Source organism: Adiantum capillus-veneris, chromosome 22 (genome assembly GCF_014529385.1).
Source record: "Adiantum capillus-veneris isolate H3 chromosome 22, ASM1452938v2, whole genome shotgun sequence".
NCBI classification, from domain to species: Eukaryota; Viridiplantae; Streptophyta; class Polypodiopsida; order Polypodiales; family Pteridaceae; genus Adiantum; species Adiantum capillus-veneris.
Genome location: NC_140952.1, coordinates 43,274,210 through 43,300,805, shown reverse-complemented (window position 1 = coordinate 43,300,805; position 26,596 = coordinate 43,274,210).

Sequence of the window (26,596 nt, the reverse complement as noted above, 5' to 3'; positions counted from 1 at the left end):
GTAAGAAAGCTTCTAGTAGCAGGTTTCATTTATCCAGTGGAGAATTCAGAGTGGGTCTCTCCTGTTGTTGTCACTCCCAAGAAGAACGGCAAGTGGAGGGTGTGTGTGGATTACCGTCCACTAAATGAGGCAACAAAGAGAGATCACTTTCCCCTCCCATTTCAGGATGAGATACTAAATGAGGTAGCTGGTCATGAGAAGTACACTGTATGTGATGGCTACTCAGATTACTTTCAAATAGGTATCGCATTGGAAGATCAGTAAAAAACAACCTTCATCACTCCTTGGGGTTGTTATGCTTTGAGAGTTATGCCATTTGGCTTGACAAATGCTCCTGCAACTTTCCAACGCTTCATGAACATGGTGTTTCAAGAATTCTTTGGAAAGTCCATTAGGGTTTTTATTGATGATTTTTGCATTTATAGCTCAAAATCATTGCATCCACAAGGGTAGAAGAAGGCTTAAAGAAGCTCTATGACATGGGAGGTCAACTCAACCCTGACAAGTGTCACATAGGTGAGGATGAAGTGATCTTGCTTGGTCACAAGGTTTCCTATAAAAGCATTGAGGTGGATCCTTCAAAGGAAAAGGCTCTTATTGAGCTCCCATCACCCAAGAATCTCAAAGAGGTCATCTCATTCATTCAAAAGGCGAAGTATATGTCACGCTTTATTCACTTAGCTTTGGAGTTGCTTCATCCTTTGCAAAAGTTGACACAACAAGTAGAATTCGCATGGTCTGATGAGCTTGAAGATTACTTTTGTAACATTAAAGTCATTTTGTCAGAGCTACCAACACTCATGCCTCCTTGTTGGGAGTACACATTCTTTGTTAGCTCTAGTGTTGGAAAGGAAACAATTGGTGTTGTGTGGCTACAACAAGATCCCCACAGTACCAGGATGCGACCCATCTACTTTGCTAGTAGGGTCATGAATGCCTTGGAGAGAGGCTACACAGAAGCAGAACTCATGATGCTTTCTCTCATGTTTGTGGTGAGAAAGTTTAGATCCTACCTGCTACCAAAACCTTTTGTAATTCTCACTGCAGAAAATTTGTTCCCTTGGGTGTCATCTCAAATGAATCTTAGTGCTAGGATCTCAAAGTGGATTATGGAGTTGCAAGAGTTTCAATACTCTTTCAAGGTAGAAGATAGTGTGCGTGCACAATTGGCAGGGATTCTCACTTATAAGGTGCATGAGAAGGAAATTAAGGTGCCTGAAGTAAAGACCCTACCATTTCCACCACCAAAACGTATTCCTAATGATTTTACCTTGTTCTTTGATGGAGTTTTTCGACGAGCCACAGGAAAAGCAGGGAGAGGGCTAGTGTTTCTCAACCCAAGTGGAGAGGTGGTCATGAAAGAGAAGGTCAATCTACCAGGTTCAACTAGCAACAATGAAGCAGAATACGACACACTACTTCATGGTTTAAAGATATGCATTGGCCAAGGTATATAACGTCTCATGGTAAAGGGAGATGCACTTCTCATTGTGAAGCAGATTTTAGGCATTTGGGCATGCAAGAATGAAAACCTAAGGACAAAAGTTCATGCCATTCGTAGGATTTTTATGAAGGGGATCGGAGAGCACCTCACATGGAGAGTGAGCGAGAGAAGGAGACACACGACACACATATATGGGTGGGGAGACTCAATGAGTGAGCATCCCCCTATACACTTATGCTATGTATAAGGTATACAAGTCAGTGGGCGCCTAGGGCGGTCGGGCAAGGCACAGGCACCTATACCCCAACAACCTCCCACTTAAAGGCGACTGTGCCTTTAAGCAAGGGAACCTAGTCTAAATAATACAAAAGGCGAGAGAAAACTACTCTCAACCGATGCCCACTGGCTGGCTGTGATCGTGTGCATCCGGTTGTCCTGCTCCTATGTAAGTCTATACACCACCAGACGTACCGCACACGTACTACAAGTATGTACGCAATACCTGCATATCTCACTTGTGCACTATGCCATCATCAGTCAACAAACGACTGACAACCCCAACTGCAAATGCTCCCACTGCAGCTGCAATATCCGGTCTCAAGATCAGCATCTCATACATGAGACCACCGAATGCCGATGCAATGCTAGCTGGCCCTGCTAGCTCTACGGAGCATGAATCAACATATATATCCCTGGCAATAGGCATCTCTGACTGACAAGGCGTGTTAGCGACATGCATCTCCTGACTGTCTGCAAAAGACGCATCAACCTATTGTGCAACCTCAGAGCAAACTAGCTGCTCTAGATGTCTGCTGAAAGACATATCCTGCACAACTATATCCCCATGCTCACTGGCGAGCATAGAAAGGAATGACTGCATAATCGTTGACATCTCAGCCTCCTCTGCAACCATCCATTGCAAACATGACCACTCAATCTGTTGTGACTCACTAGAGCTCTCATGCTCTAACTCCGTATGCATAGACTCTTGCACAACGTCCTCCTGTCGTGACTCACTAGAGCAAGACCGCTCTACCTGTCTATCCTGCATAGAAGTATCTCGTACAACTGACTCTCTGCTTTGCTCAGTCACTAGCAAAGCATGCATGTCTGACTCTGCCACCTCTCTGTGTGACTGCTCAAGTCGTGCCCCAACTGTGTGCATAACGAGCTCACTACTCTGCACTCCATGCAAAACACCCTGCAACCCATGAGCAAAAGAGACTCGCCTACTCTCTCGCTCTCTACCTGGCTGCATGATCACAGAGACAACACCGTCTCTCCCGTGATCCACATGCAATGGGTAACCTGTACCACTCCTGGCACCTCTCGCAATCACTAGCGAACCCAAATGCATCACAAAATCTCGCTCTAGTAGCGAAATCTGACATCCACAATCTCTAAGCTGACCAATCGAGATCAAACTCACTGTCAAATCTGGTACATAGCGCACATGTCATAACAAGTAAGATGCACCACTCGGTAATGACAGTCTCACATCTCCTGCACCTACTATCGCATGCACCGATCCTTCGGTCAAACGTACATTGACAAGCATCCCGCTAGAATAGCTACAAAACCATTCACGATGCAACGTGACATGAAACATAGCATCTACATCTAGCAACCACTACAAAGGGAGTGCACTATCCACATGTATAGCATCTCGTGTATAGCTCGAGATAAAAGTGACATCCCCATCACTAGTATACTTTGACACTACATCTGCCTCAACTATCAAAGAAACTGAGTCCATGGCATCACTACATACATCTCTGAGACTGCCATGTCTCCTACGATGTCGCATATGACGAAAACAACGGCGTCTAATGTGTCTAAAATGACCACAATACCAACATATCACCTGTCGGCGTACTCGTGAATGTACATGTCTCACACGAGTCCTTGATGACTCAGATCTATCATACATATCATGTAATTTGCGCCAAAGTGCTCTCGAAGTAGTCTCATACATAGCTAGAGCATATACAGATTCCGCAAGGTGCAAAGAGAGCGTAGATAGTGCCATCTTCTCTAGCTCCTGCCACTGATCGTCAGACATGTTTGAAGGTCTACCTGCATCACCACTCAATGGTCAATGCAACCCTCACTGTATCAATGCATCAAGCATACAATCTCTCCATGCCGCAAAGTCTGACCCATCAAACACGCGCATCTGTGAGATGTCACAATCTGATCGATCACCTATCTCTGCCATGAGCACAAGTAGCAAGCTAGATAGCAAAACCACCTCACCAACAACACCTGGAAACTGTCTAAAAATATGGCTAGAAACACAATGTAAAACCTGTGAGACACTTTCCAAAATAGGGCTCCTGCAATGTCAATACAAGCCTCGCCTGCTCTAGTATCACACTGCAATCTGTGAGCTAATCACCAAACCCACACTGTGGGGCGAAAGCGTGGTTTGGTGGTACAAAAAAAGGACCTATTTTACTTCTACCAATGAAAAAGTGGGGACTGGTAAATTTTTTGTAGTTTAGGTCAAAACTTTTCGGACCTTGGTGTCCTAGCATGGAACAATGGGTTCCTAGCCAACTGCATGCTGCTGAGGTTGTCACAATGGATGAAAATCTGCTGGTCCACCTGCACTCCCAAGTCCTCAAGTAATGTGCGTAGCCAAGCTACCTCACACGCCGCAATGCTGCACCTCTGTACTCGGCCTTCGTGCTCGATAAAGCAACCGTAGGTTGCTTTTTGCTGCTCCAAGTAACAACAGCACTCCCAAAAGAGAACATGAAGCCACTCGTAGATCTCCTATCAACAATGCTACCTGCCCAATCAGCATCTGTATACCCATACAATGCTAATGGTGCATCTGTTGCATATAACAATGCGTAGTCAAGAGTACCTTGCACATACCTAAGTGTGCATCGTACTCCATCCAAATGTGGCTTCCTCGGAAGCTGCATGAACTGACTCTCCAAGCCTACTGTGTAGCTCAAGTCTGGCCTTGTGATAGTCAAGTAGATTAGACTACCCACAATCTTCCTGTACATGTTGACATCCTCAACAACATCACCCTTCTCTGCACTCAGCTTTGCATTCACATCCAAGGGAATAGAAATTGGCTTACAATCAGCCATACCATACTTTGACAACATGTCCAAAGCATATTGTCTCTGTGATAGCCATACACCCTCTGGAGTCCTGATCATCTCAATGCCAAGAAAGTAGCGTAACTCCCCTAAATCTTTCATTTCAAACTCCTGTTTGAGAAGACCCTTCACATGGTCAATCTCCATAGCATTGTCACCAACAATAATAAGGTCATCTACATATATGGTAATGACCACAATCCCCACATCACTCTCACGTACATAGAGTGAATGATCAGCATGAGCTCTCCTAAAACCAATATTGACAAGATACTTGGCAATCCTGTCATACCATGCTCTAGAGCCCTGCTTCAAACCATACAAAGCTTTGAGAAGTCTGCATACATAATCTGGGTAACCTGGATCGACATAACCAGGTGGATGATCCACATACACTTCCTCTTGCAACTCACCATTCAAGAAGGCATTCTTTACATCCATTTGATGCATAATCCATCCTCTAGATGCAGCCACTGCTATGACAGCTCTCACAGTCGTCATCTTTGCCACTGGAGCAAAGGTCTCCTCATAGTCTATGCCATACGTTTGTGCATAACCCTTTGCGACCAGCCTTGCCTTGTGACGCTCAATGTTACCATCAGCCTTATGCTTGGTTTTACACACCCATTTACAGCCAATAGATTTCTTGCCACTTGGTAATGGAACCAACTCCCATGTGTCGTTTGCTTCCAATGCAGCCATCTCTTCATTCATTGCATCATCCCAATGCACATTTCCAACTGCATCCTCAAAACATGTGGGCTCCACATCCTGTATCACCTTAGCCATGTAGGCTTGGTGATGCGCTAGATACCCATCATAAGTCAATTTCTGAAGTGGATTTTTGACTCTATTAGATCTGCGCGGTCCTGGGTCACTCCTTTGCCCTCTAGCATCTTCTTGTACTTTCCTTACACCAGGTGTCCTGACAGCCGGAATTCCAAATTCCTCATCAAGACTTTGTTCAGAACCATCTGAATCCATGTCTACATGTGAAAAACCTGATGATGCATCAGCCATAAAGGGAGGTTCATCAACCTTTTCCTTTCCTTTTCGTGATACATTCCCTGTACCTCTTCGTGGAGTAACCTGCGTATGTAGTCTACCATTCCATGGTTTCTCAGTAGAGCCACGAGAAGAGGACTCTTGTGGTCCACTCAAAACCTGTGACTGTGGCCTCACATTTTGTACAACCACATCATCTTTTACATCAGCCCCAATAGTGCCATGTGCATTACTGTACCAGCTGCTCATCTCATCAAAGACTACATCTCTGCTCACTCGTAATTCTCGTGTAGTAGGATTGTAGCACCTGTACCCCTTTTGTTCAAGGGAATATCCCACAAGAATACATTTTTCTGCTTTAGGATCCAATTTCCTACGCAACTCATCTGGTACATGCACGTAAGCTATGCAGCCAAACACTTTCAAGTGTGCAAAATCAGGCTTTGTACCTGTAAACTTTTCCTCAGGTGTTACATCATGCACCGCAGCTGTAGGTGTCCTGTTCATAATGTACACAGCTGTATTTACGGCTTCAGCCCAGAAATGATGAGGCATGTTCTTCTCATTCATCAATGCACGTGCAACCTCTGCAATGTGCCTGTTTTTCCTTTCTGCGACCCCATTCTGTTGTGGAGTATATCTGCATGTAAACTGCCTGCGTATACCATGCATTCGCAGAAAATCTGAAAAATCATTGGAGAAGTACTCTCCCCCTCCATCTGACCTCAATGTCTTGATTTTCATATCTGTCTCCTTCTCAATCATGACTTTGAAGTCTTGAAAGTGACCAAACACTTCACTTTTGTTACGCATGAAGTAGACCCATACTTTCCTTGTATGGTCATCAATGAAAGAGACATAATACCTGCAACCATGTATACTTGCAGTATCGGTTGGACCCCAAACATCTGTGTGCACCACCTCAAGTGGCTTTTTACATACATTGCGCTCATGTGGAAATGAGCCCTTTGACTGTTTTCCAAACTGGCATGCTGCACACACTTTATGCATACCATCCACCTTGAATTTGGGCAAACCTTTTACAATCTGTTTTGATTGCATGCTGCGCAATCTCTGCTCATTGACATGGACAATGCGTTTGTGCCAAATGTCAACATCAGCCACAACACCTGTGCCCTATGAAAATAATGCAGCTTTTACCTCAGGCATGTCTACATTCAGCGTAAACATTCTGCCCACACATTTGCCCTCTGTGATCAGCTTACAGCCATTCTGGAAATCTTCTACATAACAACCATTTGGATTGAAGCGAACCTGCAAGCCCTGCACAACCATTTGTCCAACAGAAACAAGATTCTTTGTAATGTTTGGGACATGAAGTACATCTGCTAAGTAATTTGATTTCCCACTCTTCGTATTTAGAGGTATGTCCCCTACATGAGCAATGGGGTGAGCTGTGTCATCTCCTGTCTGCACATAGCCTGACACATCTGATTTGCGCATATCTCTAAACCACTCTCCATGAGACGTCATGTGATTAGAGGCAACTGCATCCACATACCAAACATCATCTTGGGTGGAATTCTCTGCAGTCATTGTATTCATTACATGCTGCATAACAAACATGCGCTCGTTTTTGCTGTCATCTGCATCTCTGCTAGTAGATGCATAGTTGCCCTGTTCTCTCTTTCCACTTGCTTTTCCCTTTGGACAGTCATGTGACATGTGACCTCTTTCACCACAAGTCCAACATTCTCTGCTATCTGGAGTATGTTGCTGCGTGCTTGATCCTGCACCACGACCTCTTTGACTCCCCCTGCCTTGACACTGGTTTCCCCTACCACCTGTATTGTTTTGATTTGATTGACCTTCCAGAAATTGGCCCCTGCAACCCCTCGGGCCTCGACCACGACCTCTACCTCTACCTCTGTTGGAGTTAGAATAGAAGGCCTGTTCAGAATTATTTCTGCCATGAGAAGAAGATGTGTCAAGGTTCTTCTCCTCAAGAATAAGCATAGAAATCAAATCTTGGAACACGGGGATGTCGTCTCTTGTATTCATGGAAGACCTAAAATGTACATACTCATCTCCTAGACCATCCAAGCATGCATGGACAATGTCATCGTCTTCCACTGAGACTTTAATAGATCCAAGAGCCTCAATGATACTCTTGATCTTCAAGGCATAATCATTGATAGAGAGGTTGTTCCTCTTAACCTGATTTAGCTCCGACTTTAGTTGAAGCTTCATGGCCTTGGTGTTCACCTCGAACACTCTGCCTAAGTTTCTCCATGCAATGGCGGGGGTTTCAGCATCCTGTAGATAGCCCATCATGCCATCTGTGATGCTCATAGAAAGCCAATACATCACTTTGCTCTAGCCTTGTTGCCAGTCCCTCAAAGCTTTCCTTTGTTCTGCTATAGCATTTGCCTCGGGAATCTCTAGTTCCTTTTCATTGTCTCCTTCTACATAGTCCCAATAACCTTTTCCTTTTAGGAAATTTGTTATTCTGAACTTCCATGCAGGGTAGTTATTTTTCTCAAGCTTCTCAGTAACAATCTGACTGAAACCGTCAGACATCTTGAAGCACCAAGACAAAATAGCTGCAATTTGCAAAAACCTGCAAATCTGTTGAACCTGCTATCGTGGTACCTGTAACGCTTTCTACACTCAACGAGTGTCCACAATCAAGCATACATACAACCACTGTACTTGTACAGTAAATCTCTGTATACTGCACTTTGGAGACTTGTTCAGAAACTTGTGCGAAAAACCCCTAAAAATTTTTCTCGTGGATTGCGAATGAAGGGATTGTGATGCTCTTGCTCTCTTAGCCTCTCTTGCCTGCACCAGGCTCTGATACCATGTAAAGAATGAGGATGCAAGAGAGCTACACAAGACAATCACAAAGCACACAGAGATGGAAAGCTTCTTCTTCTTCTTCACAGAAAAGAGAGTACAAAATGACTAAGTGCTAAAGCTGAAAAGTAGCACATATGTACATGCGGTCACTAAGTGTGAACTCGCTAGAAGCGTACTAGGCTGACACTATAAGTGTAGTCCAACTGTAGAATCACTGGCAAAGATCCTCCGTGTCGGTCACCTAACGCGCCAGTGAGTAAATGCCGTAAGCGGCCAAGACCCGTAGTGGATGCCAGCTCAAGGTGTAGAGCTCGACATCTCAACATAAGGGACCCTGCTACAAGTGTGGTGGAGACCATTGGCTAAGAGACTATCCTCATGATGAAATCATTAGAGTCAAATCATATTGCACCGAGTGTGGAATTACTCATTTGATTCTTGATTGCCTTAAGAACCCGAACAAAGGAGCAAAAACTACCTTGAACATTTTGGAAGCAGTGCCTTCCAGTGGAGGGTCAGAAAACGAGACAGTAATACCTATTCAGGCAGTGACACAAGCCCAAGCTCAAAGAAGGACAAATGAACCCATAATTGAAGATCCAAAGACCGATGCCCCAAGTGCAAAAATGAAAAATCAGATAGGCACTTGGAAAGCTAGAAAGACGCGTATGAGAGCCAGGAGAGAACGAGAGCAAACGGCTCTATCCGAGGAGTTAAAACACACAAAGGATAGATTAGAGCGGTAAGAGGACCTAACTAGTCTAAGCTCACACACTGCGGCAACCATAGGGCCCAAGGAAATAGTAGAACCCAAAAGTGCAGGATCAGGAGGATCAGTGTTGGGCAAAAAAGTAAATGAGCAGTTAGATGCACTATTAAAAGCATACAAAGCCAGACTCAAAAACAACCAAACCTAAGAGCAAAGATGGATGACTTATCCATATGTAGAAATAGAAAAACAGAGGTTGGAAATGTGTCAAAAGATGATTGAAATAGCCCAATCCTTGATAGAAAACCCGCTTGGTAAACCTGCAAGTTGGCATGAGGTACCATCTCCAACCCCTATCAAACCAACTCTAGAGAAACAACTAGACACGAAGGAGAGACTCATGACTCCCTCTGAGTCTAGGAGAGAACCTATCATAGTGCCAAATACAACAGATGAGACAATTGATGGTTTCCAGCCTAAAACATTGGTAGAAATGGGTAAGGATTGTAACTGTCTAGATGACCTGTGGAAGCAAACCCGGGAAGCAAATGAAGCTAACAGGGTGAGCCACCAAATAAATAGCACGAGAAAGGAGGAAAATGAGATCTTACCTCCCATTGAAGAATTTGAGGCAAGATCACAAATGAACTTTGATATGCATTCACAAGGGGGAGACTAGGGTTCAATTATTTCGGGGCACAGCCAACCAGACTCGCTAAAAACTCTACCCTCTTACCTAGGGGAGTATGAAGATAATTCTGAGGTGAGAGCAATCCCATCTCAAAGACTTTCTTCCAACAGAGTGATGGATTCACAAGGGTTGATTGAGTTACTGTCCACCCCTGTGGCATGCACAATCACATTAGCCAAACTCCTGAGGTTACGACCAGACATGTGGACCACCGTAGGCAAATTCTTAGAAAAATTTGGAGTAAAAGACCCCACCTCGAAGCTTCAAGAAGGGATCAAAGAATTGGACAAGCCTCAACTAAACACTAGGCCAGTACCTTTAAACAAGGTTGGAGAATATTGCGAGGGAGAAGATGGAAATACCACAATACCAGTAGAATTTTGAGTAGTTTCCAAAGCTATTCTTGACAATGGAGCAGGAGTCGCTATCGCCACCAAGGAAATCTGAAAAAAATGGGGAAAACTAGCTTTGAGAGCTACCATAATGAAATTGCAACTGGCAGATGGGTTCATGGAAAAGCCTCTAGGACTTTTAGAAAAATTAATAGTCACCTCTTGCGGAATCAAGTATGAGCATACATTTGCAATAGTTGATTTCAACAAAAATAACAATTACGAGATCATCTTGGGAAGACCATTCATGAGACAATAAAATATTTTAGGATTGGGGTTACGACCACATATACCTCGACATGGCAAAACTACAACCAAAATATACCTAAAAGACCATAGTTACAAAGATGTGAACCAGACACCAATGGAACAGTTTGATTCAGCTACATTGTCAGGGTCCGAACTCCCAGCATGGTTAGGGCATAAACAGGAGCTATGGATGTGCGGAGATTCACATTGTGGGAGCTTAAAAAGAGAGGAATGTGTCTTAGAAAGAGCTATTGAGGACAAGGATTACATTCCAGAACCTTTTCCCAAAGATGCCTTAGAATCTCTGGAATGGGAACACATACTAGCAACATTGGATGTATGTACCATTACAGATAGCCCAATGACAAAATTTTGCAATAAGGATGGCTATGATGTGCTACCCTATTACATGGTAAGCCTTATACCAACAGGAGATGAGAATGTAGACCCACTAGAACAAGAAGAGTTGTATGACTTCTCTGAGCATCTGGAGTTAAATAACGATGCAGATAAAGAGTGTTCAGAAAGCTCAAGCGAGCATGGGAAGACAACAATGAATATCAAGTTTTATGATTTTGCAAATCAACACCCTAGACACCAGGAACGCTATAGGAAAAAAAAAGTAGAAAACAAAATTAGAGAGAACCTAATGCCCAGGATAAAAGATAAAACTCACTATCTAATGCTTGTCAAGGCAGAGGATTCTGTAAAAGACCAAATATGAGGAAGATTCTTAAGAGTTCGAAGGGAAAGGACGCGTGAGGAAATAAAACAAGCACGGAACACTAAAATAGAAACAAAATCAAAAAAATCTCAACAATCAAAACAGGAAAAAACAAAAGACACAGAGTGGACCAAAACGGAGCATAAAAAGAAATACCAAGAACTAAAACGGTCGTTACGAGAGGTAGGGACTACTGAGGGAGAAAGTGACGGTAAGGAGGATTCAGAAAAAGGAAACATGAATGTACCATCCCACTATAAAAAATTCACCATCCAAAACAAAAAAATCATAATGACACCACCAGTCAGGGAAAGAATAAACCAAGAATCTTATGATGGGCCTGAAAATGCAAAACGGATAGACCTCGCTACACCAGGCGAAGAGCCTCAGCTTGTCTATATAGCAATTGATTTAGAGCCTGAAGAAGAAGAACTGCTAACAGAACTTCTTAAGAAGTATAAAGATGTGTTTGCATGGTCCTACAAAGACCTCAAAGGAGTTGATCCATCGATATGCCAACATACAATTCCGTTGAAATCAAATGCCAAACCTAACAAACAACGTCCTTACACATATAATGACACATTTTCTAAACGAATCAAAGAGGAGATTGACAAGCTGATGGATGTTGAATTCATATATGAAATCGAGTGTCACCCATTGTGGTTGTCCCCAAAAAGAACGGAAAGCTTCGTGTGTGTGTGAACCTCAAAAAAGTGAACGTAGCCACAATAAGGGATAATTATTCCTTGCCGATCACAGAGCATGTGCTTGAGAGGGTGGCTAGGGAACGGGCTTATTCCTTTCTAGATGGGTTTTTCGGGTATAACCAATTGGCAATTGCAATAGAGGATCAACACAAAACAGCATTTGCCACAGAGTGGGGAATATATGTTTATAGAGTTATGCCTTTTGGCCTAACCAATGCCCCAGCTACCTTCCAAAGGTTAATGACTCATGCGTTCAAAGAATACCTGAGAATATTCTTAGAAATATATATGGATGATCTCTGTGTCCACTCTCCTCTATGAGAAGAACATATTGACCATTTACAAAAGGTATTTGAGAAGTGCAGAACATATTGAATCTGTCTCAACCCAAAAAAGTGCATTTTTATGGTTAGGCAAGGCCGCATCTTAGGACATATTGTCTCAAGAAATGGCATAACCACTGACCTAGACAAAATAAGAGTCATAGTAGACTTGCCCATGCCTACTAATGCCAAACAAGTACAATCCTTCATAGGACACTGCGGATATTATCGAAGATTCATACATATGTATGCAGTCATTGCACAACCTCTGTATCGTTTATTAGTCAGTTTCGACTGGACTGAGGAGTGTGAAACTTCATTCCAAAAGCTTAAGGAAAACCTTGTTTCAGCGCCTATACTTAAAGCACCAGATTGGAAAAAGATATTCCATGTTCACATTGATGCATTTTCATATGCAATTGGGAGTATTCTGGATCAACCTGGAGATAGAACAATGGATTTTCCAGTTTGTTATGAGAGCCGGCAGCTAAATAGTGCAGAAAAGAACTGCACCACCATTGAAAGAGAGGGATTAGGAATGATTTATGTTGTAAAGAAATTTCGGCATTACTTGCTCGCAAACAAATTTGTGTTCTTCACAGATGATCAAGATCTTTTGTATCTAGTAAATAAACCATGCAATACTGGAAGAATTGTACATTGGTTTATTATATTGCTAGAGTTTGACTTCACAGTGGTAGTAAAACATGGTAAAACTCATCTACGAGTGGATCATCTTTCAAGGTTGCAAAACGGGGAAGCTCCTGAAGGAGTAGACAATGACATACCTGATGCTTATCTTTTCAACATTGAAATGATACCCAAATGGTCTCAGGAAATTGTTAGCATTCTTTCCTTTGGAGGTAGATTTGATAACAAGGAAGACAGATCCAAACAACAAACATTTCAACAAACAAAAAACTTTCAGTTGATTGCAGGACGACTGTACCATCTAGGCTTGGACCAAATTCTATGATTATGTATAAATCTAGAGGAATTCGAGTATTATCTTGAAGAAGCACACATCCAGGATTGTGCATTTCATTGTTCAACATTGAAAACACACCAAAGACCGAAACAATTAGGAGTTTATTGGCCAACTATGTATGCTGACACACATGCTTATGTTAACAATTGTATTATATGTAGTGCCAAACAACCGGTGGATCACCCGACATTGTTTCAGGTAAACATTGCACCTATATGGAGTCAATATATCATTGATTTCTTAACAACAAGGACATTTCTTGAAAACATAACAAAAGCGCGAAAAAGGTCTATAGAGCTAGAGGCTCGCGACTTTAATTTAATTGGAAATCAACTCTACAAGTGAGGAAAGGATAATCAACTTAGAATCTGTGCAAGTGAAATCAAATACATGCTGATTCTAGAACACGCACATGGAGGAATAAGTGAGGCCATTTTTTGGGTGATAACACGGCAAAAATTGTCTCAACCGCAGGAATATGGTGGCCTACATTGCACATGGATGCTGAAGAGTTTGTAAAGCGTTGTGATGCATGTCAGCACACTAAGGTGCCGATAAAGAGAGATGAGATGCCACTACAGCCAATGAAGGGAGCACGGGCATTTGTAAAATGGCGCATGGATTTTGTGGGGCCTATTTCACCCCCTACATATCGCACCCATTGTTATAGAAATGATATTTTATGATTTACTGCAGCTGACAGGTGGAAAAGACTAGACCGAGCTAGGCCTATGCGAATGGAAACATATATATATATATATTGTACATTTTATTATTCAAGTGCTCTTTATGAGCGTTAGCCATTTATGACCGACCGGCTAGTTTGTACTCACTTTGACCATTCAAGAATCTATAAATTAAATACGTGCAAGAGGGAAATGGTCACTCTTGCACGGGGGGAGATTGCACCCAGTGTCTGTGTATTCTTCTCTCCTCTCCTCCCTTCTCTCTCGTTGTGCCGGCGTAGCACTCCGCTCTAGGAGGTGCGACTGCACACGCTCTCTGGCTCTCTCCCGCTCTCTATCTCTCTCTGTTCCTGTTTATCGTCAATTATGTGCTCGTGGATTTGTAAGGTATGTAGATCTACCGCTTTTCTTGTCTATAGCGTGTGATATTACGTATTTTGTAGGCCTTCTGCACTCCTGATTGTAGCAGTGGTATCAGAGCTTTGGAAACGCTCCCCACCATATACGTGTGACAGAGAAATGCTTTTACAAAGATAAGTGTAAATTCGCATGATTTTGCTTAATGATTTCACTTATTTATCGAATCGTATTTACCAATCAAGCTTTAATTGTATGTCTTGCCATAGAAACGTATTGGGCATAGGATCAATAGGTCAAATATACATATGTAGTAAAAACTCCCCGATTTGTTTAGAGATCATGCTTGTTAATCTTAGAGGCATAACTTGGAAAGCTAGCTATAGGAAATTAGATCTTAACAAGCGAGAGCGCAAGGCATTGAAGGGTCGAAGAATTGTATATATATATATATATATAGTTGCATGGACCGAGGGGAGAGATTAAGACTTGTAGATAAATGCTTGTGAGAAACTCCCATTATTCCTACGGAATTGGTGAGCTCTTAGGGATTTTGGACATATGCAGCACAAGCTGGATAAGCTAAAACAGCGTGTATAGCACCTGCAGCTAGCGTTTAATGTAGCATGTACCCGCCTACCACAGCTGCAAAAAAAAAAGAGCGGCTCCTGGACTCCATTCCCTTATCATCTCTCTCTCTCTCTCTCTCTCTCTCTCTCTCTCTCTCTCTCTCTCTCTCTCTCTCTCTCTCTCTCTCTCTCTCTCTCATGCTAGACAGGTGCGCACAACCCCCCACAGCCACTCCAACCACCAACTCTACCGCTACTGAGGCTGTCCGGGGCGGGCAACAAGAGAGGCGACCTCTAAACACCCCTCAAGGCTCCCGTACTGCTCAATTGGGGCTGGGGCAACCATAAGCATAGAAACAACAACAACAAACCCACAGCCAAACAAGTGAAATGGCACCACCTAGTTATGGTATGCGAACCAGGACGCAAGAGAGATTTTGGCACAACCAAGAAGATGCACCACACAACACACACAAGCAACCTCACACCAAGACACACATAAAATGGACCAGAGAGAGCTAGAGCAAAGGGAAGAGAGAGGGGAAAGGATCTTGCGTAATACCTTATTTGTGACTTGCAAATGGAGATGGTTCGTTATGATGCTATCGTAGAACTTGTACAAAACTCACTCAATGCTTAGTGATTGCTAAACATTGCCAAAACACACACACACTGTCTTAGGGTGTGGGAGACCTCTCATCACAATACCCTCTTACAATGGACACAAAATTGGCAATGAAAAACACACTAAAACACTTCCTAAAATCAAGATCAACCGATAAAAACTCAAAATACACAAGTCACCTTGAATTCACCAAACCGTATTGCACAAATGGAAGGACGAAGATTTGAATGTCGAATCACGCCTTTGATGCACCAAACCTCAATTTATTGATGATGAAGGAGCATATACAATAGTGGTTTTGAGATTTGTGGAACTCACGCTCTCTCACTTGCAATGTGTAGCTTGAAAGCTTCTCTCACACCAAGAGTGAAGCTCACAAGTGGTTGCTACACCTAAGTCTCTCCTCATTCATAGAGTGTTGGGGTGCTATGTGAGATATTGGAGGTTGTTTTAGAAGAAGGAGAGGGGCCTATTTATAGGTTGGAGACCCCTCATTAAGATTATTGGAAATCCTAATTTACAAGCTAACAAATCAGGATTATGATTTTTTTCAATATCAAAACATTGCGGGCCTTCTTTGAGTCATGGGTATGGGCTCAAAAGAGAGCATTATTGGTGGTAGATAAGGTGAAAGTAAGTAAGGAGAGAGAGAGAGAGAGAGAGAGAGAGAGAGAGAGAGAGAGAGAGAGAGAGAGAGAGAGAGAGTGTTACTATACACATGTCTTGAGGTGAGGTGTCTTTTATGGTTAGGTCAATGGCTATTTTGTGTTAGTATGTTAGTGGTTAGTGTTAGTAATCACTAGAAAGTTATATTTACAATGGGTAGAATGGGGTGGATGGTTGAATGAAGTGAGAAAATCCTTGTGATGGTGAAGCTTGAAGAAGGACTTACTTGTCTAGGTTCTCAAAATGACTATCGATCTTCTTCTTTGTCTTCTCTTCTTTACGCCACCGCCGCCAAGGTCGATTATCGCGATGAAAATGATAATTTGTTGATGAGATCTCTTGATTTGCAGAGTTTAAGCATGGTTTACATGCTGAATTTCATGTATATAGAGAAGGGGTAAGATGGAATTGTACTTTGGAGATAATAGAGAGAGGCATAGAGATGGTGTATGTACATATGGAGCTCATATGAGAGCTATGGGAGTAAGAGGAGAGGTTAGGTGAAGAAGGTGAGGGAAACCATTGAAGGTGCAGGTTTGAGTGAGGGATTGAGAGGAATGTGTGTGTGTGTGTGTGTGTGTGTGTGTGTGTGTAGAAGTGTGGAAAGAGGTGAGAGAAGACTATGGGCTACTTGTGAGAAAAGTGGACAGATTGGGGTCCACTCAAAAAATCATAGCTCACCGATGGTTGCTCCAAAAATCACCAAAATTTCTGAGGTGATTATTCAGCTCTTGGTCCACATTTTCTCTTTTGACCACCGCTTCAAATTCGGAGTGGAGATGGATATTAAAAATCCCACCAAAAGGCCTTCCCTGCCAACCAACACATCCTTAAGGTCGTGCTCTTGCGAGACTACCTTGCAATATGCAACTCAAGTACTGGCACATATAGAACACCAGCCACAATAGCCGCAGGGGTTCATGCAATCACACAGCCAGTGCATGCCTACCAAAGATGGCGGCCCATGCAGCACGCATGACCAGTAAGCTACATACACTCCTAAGACGCGTGGCCTACATATAGGTGCAAAGCAGAGACTGGAATCGACAGGGTCGTTGTGAGGGACACGCAGGGCATCCAACTAGTTAGCATGCAATCACCAACAACCCGCGACCCCTTCCACTTGCATGCAGCATTGACCCACTACCCAACATCATCTGCGAGACTGATAGTGCATGAGTTGTTCTCGGTCAATCAAACTCTCTCTCTCTCTCCCACTCTCCCCCTCTACTCTCACTTAACAAACGACTTCAGCTCTGCAGCCGCCGAACCAACCTACATGCAAGCTCCCCGTTCTTTGCTACTATAGTTGCCGAACTGGTGCCCACTAGCTCTATCTCTCTCTGTCTTCAACCGTCACCCCACAGTCCTACCTCACTCCAGCCGCCATGCACACTTTTGAAGAAGCAGCCCTTGCCATTTTTCAATTAGCCTACTGGCCGTCGTTGCATGCAGCAGCAAGGCTCGCCACTCTCCCTCAACCTATCTTATGGCCAATCCGGATATCAGCGGCTATGGGGCACAGCGCAGTGACCACCCCTTGCCAATTCTCCAGCCACGGTCACCTATTGAACTGCGCACCTGGAGCATGCAGCCGCAACCTTTCGCTCTCCCCCTCATCTATTGCGTGCCCTAACACCATAGTTCTTCAACATCAAAGGCACGACAAAAGGGACGCAACCTCGGAGATCTTGCCAGCTTTTTCCATTGTATCACAAACAGCTATAAGCCTTCATGTCAAGGGCAACTCCTCGTTCCTGTGCAGCTACATATAATTCGAGTGCTACTCGAATCTTAAAGAGCAGAAAGAGCAATGCCGAAAGATGTCAGGACATGAGGGACAAGGTCTGTTTTCATCTTGTGGTATATGTTCATGACCTCATCATATAATTCCTCTTTGTTGTAGGCTAGCACAAGACCATTAACAGCAGTAGTAGAATCCTCATCTGCAGTATTCTTGGCCATTCTGTTGAACGACATCAAACCTGCGGGCCTTGGTAAGCTCCTCATGACCTTGACAAAGTTCGCACTATGAAGAGTTAACCCTGCTGCACAACCTCATCTTACAACTCCTCAGTCGCTTGCCATTTTTGAGCACTGAGGAAGTTTTGGACAACTGCAAAAAAGACGTCATCATTCAAAATGAAGCCCAACTGAGCTTTGATCCATGTGTAGCGGGCATACCTCGGTATCAAATTAGATCATTAAGGATTGTATCAACACGGTCTCCTAGGCTTTTTGTACACAAGTAGTTTAACATTTCATTTCATTTCGCTCTCTTTCCCCAATACGCCTACCTATAGAGGTGGACATTAACGACGCTCTTCAGTGCTTGCTGCAATATTTTATCCGACACACGCCCATTACCGAACATTCTCACGCATTGGCGATGATGATACTGATTTTCATCACGATATTAGGCTCTAGGTTTTATGCTTTCAATTGTACTTCAATTTGTTTTATTTTTTTATCTTTACCCAGGCATCGGAATAGATACACAGACTGTATCAGTTGTTCTCACACTTAATTTTACATTTTTAAGACGGTTAATATAACATTCCATTTCATTTTTTTTCCATCTCTTTTCCCCCTCAACCAAACTGTGCACCCTACCATTGTATTCGATTACCCCCAACCTCGCAAGTCGATGACCTCTTGTCCCCCACACACAATCACTCGTCAATTTCGATGATATATGCATACAGACTCACACAAATACACACACACACACACACACACACACATACTGTAAGACTTATTCTATATGGTCTTTCATAGCTTGTAGTTATTGCTCGTGGCTATGCAGTCTGCGATTTGTGTATCTATATTTAAGGTGGCGATAAGTGTTGCTAGGTCTCTTGGTACTATAGTGTTTGTTGTATCCATTCAAAGATTACCATCGAAAGTAGTTCCTACGAAATTTTTCACGAGAAATTCTCTTTGGGTCAGAGTACTCATAGCAATGTTTGTCGATCGAGTTTTAAGGGATTACCAAAAACAATTCCACACCTAAAGCTCTTTTGTTTTTATGTCAAAATTCAAAGATTTTCAGGTATTCACACTAAAACTTGTAAAACTTTGCCGATTTACTTGAAGAAAATAATGGAATCTAGCCACTGCTTTGCTATTTTAGCTAGTTTCAATAACAAGGGTGAAATTTTAATAGCTTCTAATTTTCTTGTGACAACAATGGTTTAAAAGCTTACTCACATATACAATCCACCTCACTGATGTCTAACACCCATCTGTGCGACTTGAACTTTATGGCATATGTACTTTGTTTTGTTCTAACTTGCATAACATTACTCAAATGATGAATTGTGTTGTTGACCTTTGTTTTCAAAAAATTGTTTAGCATTTGACAATTTGGATTCTAGTCCGTTCTTCACACCACCCCCAGGTACGTAATTTACCATTTTATTTTAATTCTCCTTAATGAATCCATTCCTATATGTATCTATGGCTATCATATTTCTTCAGATATCATCAATTATGCAACATATATTGTCTGCCTATACTGCATGACATCCCTCATCATACTCCGACAATAATAATCACTTTCTCTAGTTGCTTGGAAGTTCATTTTGTTTGTGCATATATTTAAGGACACAAAGTCAAGCAGTTTGTAATAGAGATAATACCATTGGACAATTTGAACGGGAAAAGATCTTTTACTTCTTTGCATTTTCTTATGGCATATGAAATTAAGAATCCCTAAAGTTCTGGCTTGTGCTTTCACTGCATGTAATTTCTATTGAGAGGATTTGGCATTAAGCTATGCAGCTACTCATATGAGTTGCGGTGTTTTGAGTTAGTAAACAAAAATTTGTAAGTACTCTGCTACTCAACTACACTCCAATGTGGTGTCACACAGGTAGTACATGTTTTGTCTTTTTATGTCTTGTCTAGTCCATTGGTCACATCCACACAGATCCGCCGATTTAGGCAGTGTGTAAATGCTCATCTTGGTGTAGATTCGCCGATTTAGGCAACACCAGTTATCTGTGCAGATCCGTCGATTTAGGCAGAACACTCAAAAAATTACAGATTCACAATGGTAAATGCAGATTCACCGATTTAGGCAGCATTAGTGCAGATTCGCCGATTTAGGCAGCACGTCTTATTGGTGTAGATTCGCCAATTTAGGCAACACCAATCACAAAATCATGTTGCAGTGGCTGGCCACCACTGCAACTGGTATGATTTCGTTACCCGGGTACATAATGAAAGTGATTTGGATTTGGACTTATATTGTGGAATTGGAATTGGATTGGAATTTGGTATCTGGTGATTATTTAGCAGTGTTTATGTGATGAGACTTGACATTATGAGATTGATGATGAGCGTGACCAATGATATCCTGATTCATCAGGGTATGACATATACTGCTTATTCTAGTGGTATGGGACACTAGAATAGGTAGTATGTGGATGACAGCAGGCATAAGCAATATTCTCTAATTTTATGAATTTTGTTATTATTTGATACAGATTTCTAATCATTGTTTTTGACAAGTATTCTTTGCAGATTTTTATCTTCGCAACTGAGGACAGTTGCTTTCCAACGGAGAGGTATGTTATAGAAATGATATTTTATGATTTACTGCAGCTGACAGGTGGAAAAGACTAGACCGAGCTAGGCCTATGCAAATGGAAACATATATATATATTGTACATTTTATTATTCAAGTGCTCTTTATGAGCTTTGGCCATTTATGACCAGCCGGCCAGTTTGTACTCACTTTGACCATTCAAGAATCTATAAATGAAATACGTGCAAGAGGGAAATGGTCACTCTTGCACGGGGGGAGATTGCACCCAGTGTCTGTGTATTCTTCTCTCCCATCCTCCCTTCTCTCTTGTTGTGCCGGCATAGAACTCCGCTCTAGGAGGTGCACCTGCACACGCTCTCTGGCTCTCTCCCGCTCTCTATCTCTCTCTGTTCGTGTTTATCGTCGATTATGTGCTCGTGGATTCGTCAAGTATGTAGATCTACCGCTTTTCTTGTCTGTAGCGTGTGATATTACGTATTTTGCAGGCCTTCCACGCTCCTGATTGTAGCACCCATACCCAATATATCATTGTGTCTACGGACTATCTCACAAAATGGACGGAAGCCAAGGCAACACAAAAAGCAGACGTAAGAACCATTGCAGAATTTTTGTATGAGAATGTCTTTGTACGATACGGATTACCAATAGAAATTGTCAGTGATCGAGGAACCCATTTTTTTAATGAAGTCATTGAATATCTACTAGAGGAATTCATGGTCATAAATAGAAAATCTACTCCATATCATCCACAGTCAAATGGACAAGCTGAGGCCACAAATAAAACACTATGTACTGTTTTGACTAAAATTGTATCAGAGTCAAGGACAGATTGGGATCAGCAGTTACACTCAACACTATGGGTATACAGGGTAGCTTACAAAACATCAATCAGAACAACACTGTACAACATGGTGTTTGGTCTAAACGCTATATTACCCATAGAGTTTTTAGTTCCAACTCTACGAGTAGCGAAACGCTTAGAATGGACAGGACATGAGTGTTAAGAAATAAGACGTAGCTAAATAGATATTTGAGTAGATTACTTAATGGAGAGAAATAGATTTCACACACAAGAGATTATAGAGTAGAGAGAGAGAGAGAGAGTAAACACGATATACGTGGTTCACCCAATGTGGGCTACGTCCACGGGAAAGCAGTCACTCAATGGCTTTAGCACTTCAAAAGAAGAAGTAGTTTACAAAGGGATTAAACCCTTAATAGAGCTCCCGCCTTGCTTCACTCTCACCACCTCACACTCACCTTGTTGCATCAACTTCACACTATGAAATGTGTGTAGAAATGGCCTCCTTTTATAGGCCAAAAGGGCTGCCCTCTCTTATGAGAGGCAGCCATGTGTAGCCGCCCTTGTGCGAATAAGTCCAAATCGGACCCTCCAATCCGCCTATGTGTGTCCGCCCTTGAGAAGACAAGTCCGCTTTTGAATTCGGCCACCCGCCATTGAATTCGGCCACCAGCCACCGGCCATTGACTACCGGCCACTGGCCAACCGACCGGTTGTTTTCCGACCACTTTCCGGCCGTCGTCCGGCCATAATATTCCGGCGAAAAGGAATATTCTGGCGAGTTGTCCCTGATTATTGTTCGTAAAACTTTTGGTTTCTAGTGAGCGATTTTCCTTCACGCACGATGGATTCTCCTCATAATGGGGGCCTTACAAATGTACGCTTTTACCACAGAAAATTACAAGGGTAAATCAGGCTCCATACTTAACAATCTCCCACTTGGAGACTGATCTCCAAACCAAACCTGTGAGGATTGCTTTCCATTCTGTCTTCTTATCCTTGAATGTCGATTGAAGATGAGCAAAAACTCAACTTCTCCTTGTTGACCACCTTTGTAAACATGTCTGGAGGATTTTCACTTGTATGCACCTTTCCTAGCTTTAGCTGTCCCTCTTCCAAAAGAGTGCGTATGAAGTGATATCTCACCTCAATGTGCTTTGTCCTTGAATGAAAGGCTGAGTTCTTCGCAAGATGGATAGCGCTTTGGCTATCACTGTACAAGACACAATTGTATTGTCTGAATCCAAGCTCTTCTAAGAATCTGTGAAGCCACAGAATTTCTTTGCTTGCCTCCGTCATTGCTACATACTCTGCTTCCGTGGTAGAAAGTGAAACCACTTTCTGCAGCTTTGAAGCCCAGCTTACTGCTGTGCCTCTAACCATGAAGACATAGCTAGTAGTGCTCCTTCGAGTATCTTTGTCACCTGCCATATCTGCATCAGCATACCCTTCTAGAAAAATATCAGTTCCTCCAAAATACAAAGCATTTGTTGTTGTCCCTTTTAGATACCTAAGTATCCACTTCACAGCTTGCCAATGCTCTTTACCTGGGTTGTCCATGAACCTACTCACAACTCCCACTACATGTGCAATGTCTGTCCTTGTCCAGACCATAGCATACATTAGAGAACCTACCGCTCCAGCATATGGAACTTTAGACATATAGGCTATCTCCTCTTGTGTCTTTGTACACATATCCTTCGTTAGTTTAAAATGACCAGCCAAAGGTGTAGAAACTGGTTTTGCACCCTTGATATTTTCATACCAAGTATCCTCTTTGCAGCGCCTAAATCTTTCATTGAAAAATATTTAGACAGCTCCTCTTTTAGGTCTTTGATGTCCTGCATGTTAGCACTTGCAATCAGCATGTCATCAACATACAACATTAGGATGATGAACTTCCCATCTCCCAAATTCTTCGTGTAGACGTAGTGATCCGAGTTGCATCTTGTGAATCCATGATCCAACATCCATCGATCAAACTTCAAGTACCATTGTCTTGATGCTTGCTTTAAACCATACAAGCTCTTCTTTAATCTGCAAACCATTTTCTCCTTACCTTTTACTTCATACCCCTTTGGTTGAAGCATGTAGATTTCCTCCTCTAAGTCACCGTGAGGGAATGCCGTATTTACATCCATTTGCTCGAGATTTAAATCATGAGCAGCCACAAGGCTTAAGACAAGCCTAATTGAGTTCATTTTTACAATAGGAGAAAATATTTCATTGAAGTCAATACCTTTCTTTTGAGAAAACCCTTTTACCACAAGCCTACACTTGTACCTTTTCTTCCCACCTTCTTCTTCCTTTATCTTGTACACCCATTTGTTTTGAAGTGCCCGCTTACCTTTAGGCAACTCAACCAACTCCCATGTTTGGTTGCGATGTAGTGAGTCCATCTCCACTTGCATGCTCTTCGTCCATTCTTCTTTGGATTCATGTTGCATAGCTTCTTCGTATGATTCCGGCTCTCCAGAATCTGAGATCAAGAGATGGTTGAAGGAAGGAACAAACCTTTCTGGAGGTCTACTTGCTCTTGTAGATCTTCCGAGAATAGGTTGAGGCTCCTCATTTGGTTGACATTGTTGCACATTGTCACCGTTTGTTGCAGTCCTTGAGTCTTCACCGTCCTCAAGCTCCATGTACTCATCACCTGTTTCTTTTGTTTGTTTTCTTTCCAAGTAATCTTTGTACATATTTTGTTCGTTAAAAATTACATCCCTACTCCTTAATATTTTACCATCTCCAAGATTCCATAGGCGATACCCAAAGTCACCTTCTCCATAGCCAATGAAGAAACACTTTTTGGACTTTGCATCTAGCTTTGATCTTAGGCCTATATCTATGTGCATGAAAGCCTCACACCCAAACACTTTGAGAAATGCATAATTCACCAGTTTACCTGTCCATGCCTCTTCTGGAACTCCCCCATCCAATGCCGTTGAGGGTGACCGGTTGATTAAGTACACAGACATACTTACAGCTTCCACCCAAAGCTCAAGCGGTAGGCCTGGATGTAGCCGCATGCTTCGTGCTCGCTCCATGATTGTCATGTTCATCCTTTCCGAAATACCATTTTGTTGAGGTGTCCTTGGGGTTGTCCTTTGCCTCCGAATGCCATTGCTAGCACAAAAGCTTTCAAAATCTTGGCTACAATATTCACCTCCATTGTCGGATCTGAGGCATTTAACCTTGGTACCTGTTTCATTCTCCATAAAGGCTTTCCACCTTTGAAATATGGAAAATACATTGGATTTATTCTTCATGACATAAACCCATGTTTTTCTAGTCGCATTGTCTATGAATGTTACATAGTACAATGAGCCACCAGGTGATGGTGTACTTGTTGGACCCCAAACATCAGAATGAACCAACTCAAGTTTTTTTATTTTTCTTTCATTTCCTGATTTTTGAAATTTTACCCTCTTTTGTTTACCATAAACACAATCTTCACAGAACTCTAAGTCCACTTCTTTCAAACCTGGTAGAAGCTTCTTCGTTTGAAGGATTTGCATTCCTTTGGCACTCATATGCCCAAGCCGGTAGTGCCACACTGCACTGCCAACTTCTGTAGTTGCTGCACAAGCTGAAGGTTGCATGCTAATAGTACACAAGTAAAGTGTACCGACCTTTTATCCCTTGGCAACCACCAAGGATCCCTTTGAGATCTTCCACCGTTTGTTTCCGAATGCAATGTTGTGACCTTCATCGTCCAATTGTCATGTAGAGATTAAATTTTTGCAAAGAGAAGGAACATGCCTAACATCTTTAAGCTTCCATTCATTTTCGTTAGCAGTTTTGACAGAAACTGTACCTTTGCCGACAATCTCACAAGCTTCATCATCTCCCAAGTATACATACCCAAAATTACCTTTGGTGTAGTCTTGGAAATGTTGCTTGTGTGGTGTCGCATGGAATGAAGCCCTGGAATCTACTATCCATGAATTAGACACATTGTCTAATGAGAGAATTAGAGCATCTTGCTCTACTTTACCTGCCACATTGGCCTCCCATGTTGGCTTGTTGTCTTGAGACTTTGTCTCCTTCTTCTTCTTGGACCAGAAATCCTTCTTGACATGGCCCTTCTTGCTGCAGTTCCAACATTCAAGAACTGACTTTGTGCGTGACTTGCTCCGTCTTGAGCGATCACGACCCTTTTGGTTTTTGAACCTCTCCTTAGGCCTTCCTCTTGTTTCTACTGACAATGCAGAACTTGATGATTCTCCTGTGCTTCTCCTTCGCATTTCCTCGCTTAGGAGAACACCCACAACATCATCAAACTTAAGAGTATTTGTGCCAGAAATAGAATTACTTACAGCCATCACAAGGCTGTCCCAACTATCCGGTAGAGATCATAGTATAAGGAGAGCTCGCACTTCGTCATCGAAATTGATTTTCACCGATCGAAGTTGACTTGTGTTTTTGTTAAAGTCATTTAGGTGTTTTGCAACTGAACCATTCTCTGCCATCTTTAGATTGAACAAGCGCTTCATAAGAAATACCTTATTGGATGCTGATGGTTTCTCGTAGAAGTCATCAAGTGACTTCATCAAGTCCTCCGTGGTCTTCATCTCCAAAACATTGAAGGCCACCGTTGAAGCCAAGCTTAACCGGATTGTTCCGAGTGCCTTTCGATCAAGGAAAATCCATGCTTCATCTGCCATTGTTGTGGGCTTCTTCGCAAGACCGCCTAGTGGCAAATAGAGGTCCTTTTGGTAGAGATAGTCTTCAATCTGTATCTTCCAATGTTGGTAGTTTTTTTCGTTGAACTTCTCAATCTTGAGCTTCCCTTCCTCCGCCATAACTCCCACTCAATTCAAGGAATCCTTTCCTTGAGATAATTTAGCTACGAGCAAACCTTGCTTTGATACCAGTTGTTAAGAAATAAGACGTAGCTAAATAGATATTTGAGTAGATGACTTAATGGAGAGAGATAGATTTCACACACAAAAGATTATAGAGTAGAGAGAAAGAGAGAGTACACGCGATATACGTGGTTCACCCAATGTGGGCTACGTCAACGGGAAAGCAGCCACTCAATGGCTTTAGCACTTCAAAATAAGAAGTAGTTTACAAAGGGATTAAACCCTTAATAGAGCTCCCGCCTTGCTTCACTCTCACCACCTCACACTCACCTTGTTGCATCAACTTCACACTATGAA